The sequence below is a fragment of the Podarcis gaigeae genome (genome assembly GCF_964106915.1).
Source record: "Podarcis gaigeae genome assembly, chromosome: 6".
NCBI classification, from domain to species: domain Eukaryota; kingdom Metazoa; phylum Chordata; class Lepidosauria; order Squamata; family Lacertidae; genus Podarcis; species Podarcis gaigeae.
In genome coordinates this window covers 6,996,616-7,001,101 of record NC_139682.1, presented here as the reverse complement: position 1 = coordinate 7,001,101, position 4,486 = coordinate 6,996,616, and positions in this window count along the sequence as shown.

Here is a 4,486-nt window from a genome sequence, read left to right as displayed (position 1 = left end):
CATACTGAAAATGAGAATGCTAATTAGAACAGTGCACAGGAATCATATTGAAAATGAGAATGCTCAGAGTTACTTCCAGATGACCCTTTTACTGAGCTTTCATCTTGATTTATTTTCAGTTCCCCAACAACTACTGTTTATATTGAGCACTTGTTCTGATCTGTTTGCACCAAGCAATTATTCTACCACACTTTCCTTTGCCTCTCCCCATCACTTTCCTTCCTGCAAAAAGTGAACTTGTTGCGTAAACCCACCAAAGCCTATTTAATTGGCTGGTAGAGGACTGAATCCCACCTGCAAATTAGCAACATTCTGGAAGCAGCCTACATGGGAATTTAAAATTTGCATATTGCTTTCTTCTGTTATAATCAGTGATTTATTTCAGTTTATCACTATGGGGCTATAGACATTTTGGCAATAAATAATGAAGAAAGGATATATATTTACATGTGTGCGCCTGTGAATGCTTATGTAGCCAAAACAGCCAGTACCCACATGCACAAGGGAGGTAGAAACAGATTTATCAGACTCCCCAAAGTGTAAAACGTCCAGTGGAAACAAAACTCTAAAAGGGGGGTGGGCATCCCAGTGGGAACAGAGAGTGCCCATAGAATACTGATGGATTGCTGGGTATATTAGAAAATGGAGGGGAGAAGGGGAATGGGTTTAAGTATCCTGGAGACCATGGCTGGAACACCAAATTGGTACAATGTAAAATTCTGTTGCAGATCCTCCTTACATTTAAAATTCCTTAAGACAGTGCTAGGCTGGTGGGTAACAACCTGATTGATATAATAATAGTAATTTTTTAAATAATCTACCAAGTGTGCTCGTGGGTGGATAATTTTGATGGGTCTTTGCTCCGTCTGCTTGAAAGACAGTTAGAATTTGTTGCCATTGCTGTGAAATGGTTTCTTAATGGAGCAAGATTAGATGCCCATCTTTCCGCCCACCAGCCCAGCAGAAAACTTTCAGGTTCTTAGGAAAATATCTCTAACCTTGGCTAGTGGGTGATTCTGCAAGCATTCATTATGTCTTCCTCTGACAGATCAAAACACTAAATGCAAACTTCAGTGTACAAGTCCAGAGAAGTTTAAAGCAAGTGAGGAGTTACCAGTGAGCTGGAGAGGTTTTGCCTATTTATTTTCAATGTTTTTATGGGATAACCAACCTCATATAGCCAACATGCTTAAATCTAATTAACGCATGAAGGGGTTAAGACCATAGAGAAAGCTGTCCTGCCAGGCTTATCTGGGTCACTCCTCCTCACCTGAGGAAGAAGGGTTATCAAGCTTTCGTTCTTTTCATTCCAGCATGTGAATCCTACCAGGAAGGAAGTCTTGGGAGGAACTAGGTAATTGCTCTTTCTTAGTCTACTAGAGGAACTCAACTTCTGAGGAAGGCTGAGCTGGTTGCTGCAGCTCAGACCACATGGCTCTTAAAAGCCGCTCTTGAGTTTCTATACCAATAATTTGGAGACTTTCACCACTGTAACGGAGCCACATTTTACTGCCCGTGCAACTTTTTCTGAATGCTGTATGGAAAGGCACATGAATCTGACCGTTGGAGAGTTTGTAAGTAAACCATTTTAAACTTACAAAATGTGGTATTTTTCTAAGGCAAGGGACGAGAGGAGTTTGGGAACTCACAGGGACCTATATTGCCATGCTTTACATTGCCATGATTTTAAATCTCTGATGGGGTTCTCTCACCAAAGAGTACTTGCCCCAAACTTGGATCTTGGCATCCAGGAATTCTCCTTGTAATATACCCATTTTTTAAACTTGCACCAACAGTTTTAAGTATGCTAAAGGGGGTGTTAGACTTGAAGGAGTATACTTGTGAATTACCTGAATCAATGACCTGGTTCACATGGTTTTCAGGAAGATGAATGAGATAAAGTTAATAATAATAAGTCAATGTGGTGCAGCCCTGAAGCATAGGCCCGGGGAGATGAGCTCAAATGAAGGCTCAACCACAAAGCTAAATAAATGCCTGGGAGCTAGCCACCATCTCTCAGCCAAAGCTACCAGACAGGGTGGTTATGAAAGTCCAATCTCTGCTAAATGCTGATTAGACTGCAAAGCCATTTTGTTTTTTAAATCTCTGTAGAATGCTTAGTTGTTTTAGGCACAGTAGCAGTAGAAGAAGAAGAAGAAGAAATTAATAATGTTGATCCTTTAGGTCCTTGGTGCAACAGTGATACACAAACATAATATATATATTTTTTTAAAAAATACAGATATCAGGCTGGATTCAAATTCCAGACTAAGGTAGCTGAACTTCAGTCCCATTGGAACTTTGAAACTCCTTGCCTGTTGACATCAGGCAGACGCCATCACTGTACCACTTTTCGGTGTCTGCTAAGAATGTTTCTGTTGAGACAAGCCAAACCAAGGCATGCAGAATGTTGACCTATGTTGTCTCAATCTGTTATTAATTTAGTGCTGATTTTTTTTCCTATTCCCTTTTTTTAAAAAAAAAATTAATGCTTCAAATACTTGTTTTTTGTTAAACTGTCTTTACTGATCATTTCATTGCTTTCTTCTCTTTGTCAACTTCTTACAGGGTTTCGGGTTTTTGTTGTTTCTGTTTGACAGAAGCAAGCGGTGCGAAAACGTTATGAAACAAAATAAATAAATAAATAAATAAATGGTGACCAATTGGTTTCAATAGGACCGAAATATCAATTAACTTAGTCGAGGTGGGGTGGGGGGTTTACGGCATGCATGGTTATCATTTGCGGCGTCTGCCCTCTGGTGGAGATTCAGAATCGGAATCGCTCTTCATGGCAACATGCTTGCTACGCCCGACTTTTGCTTTAAAATATTGACAAGAAATATGAGCAGCTTGCTGGCTGTTTGCCAAACGGTTGTTTCCAGCCATTCCCCAAAAATGAGTTCCTGGAGTCTCCTCGCCTTCCTGCTTCTCCAGTCATATTTCACAGGAATGTCAAGTAGTTACTCACCGGGTTTCTGAAACCCCACTGTGAGAGACAAACAGTGCAATCCTAAGCCATGTCTACTCTGAAGTAAGCTCTGTGGATTCCAGCAGGGCTTACTAACGGGTAAGTGGGGTTAGAACGGCAGCCAGAATCTACAAAACATAGAAGCACAGCAGCATATAGAGCATACATTGGAAGCGTTCCAACAGCCAGCGGACCAACACGTGAAAAAATACATCATCTCATCAAACCGGTTACAAAGAAGTATTTCCACAAGGAGCCTGTACAGTCAATGGTAAGAGGAAAATTATCACACATTTCCTTCTGTTCTGGTAAATTTATGCAGGGTTCTGGTGGGGTTAGTGCTTGTCCAATGTCTCCTTTTTATGCTTTTGCAAAAATAAAAATAGAAATCGTTTTTCTCAGGCACAGCAAGGAAAGATTCCATTTCTTTCCCAACACATTACATGCGTCAATGGTGCCTTGATGGGAAGTTTTGGTAAAGCAAAGCAGCAAGGAGAGGGGACAACTCTGAGCAGAGAAGCAAGAGGGGAGAGCTTCACCCTTTCCCTACCTTCTGCTTTCCTCCTCAATCTCCCCCTGAGCTGATTTCCCCTCCCCAAACAATCCTACGTGTATTTCACATTGCAAAAAAAATGTTAACAGGTGGGGGGTGCTTTGGAGTGGAACAACAGGTGGTGGGGGAAGGATCAAGCACAGTGGAGATTGGAATACAGTAAATGTGTGAGGCTGCTGAGCAGGGGTGTCTTACCCATAGAGGCTAGTGGCGCAGGGCGCCAAGTTCTGGAAGGCTCCAGGGAAGAGGCGGAGGCTGGACGCGGCGCCTCCCAACATCAGCTCGCCGTCCTCACCTGCCTCCGCCATGCCACGCCGAAGCAGCACCACGCCCGGAGCCTCTGCCTGTCGTGGCCACTGTGGTACGAAGCGTCCAGCTGAGCCGGGAGACACTGTGTCCAGCCTCTGCCTCTTCCCCGCTGGAGGAGCTGCCCTCCAGCCACTGCCCGCCTCCTCCAGCCCCGCAAAGCTGGGCGCGTCGCCGGCAGCGCCATCCTCCCTAAAAAAGGTGGGCAATTCTGGGAAATGGGAGGCCACGCTGGAGGGGATCTTTGCACCACGGTGCCAGATATGCTTCAGACGGCCTTGCTGCTGAGCAGGAATGCATGGGGATCTGCTGGGGTCAGCCAGGGCATGGGTTGGCTCAGAGGAGGCTGGTGCGATAGGGCTACTAGGAAAGATGAATTTCAAGCAAAAAATGCTAAATTTGTTCCCAAAACCACACAGCTACCCCCATACCTATCTCTCCCCCCAATTCTCACATCCTGCAGACATTTCTGTCAATTTCCCATTCTGAAGCCAACCAGCTCTCTGCATTGATCAGCCAATTCCAAGCCAAAAGTACCTCCATTATTATTATTATTTAGCATTTCCCCAGGGCCTGCCTTCTCACACCAGCAGGTAAAGGTGAGTTCCTGGAGGACGTCATCAGCACCAGCCTACATCTGCACAGGTGCAGCACACCTG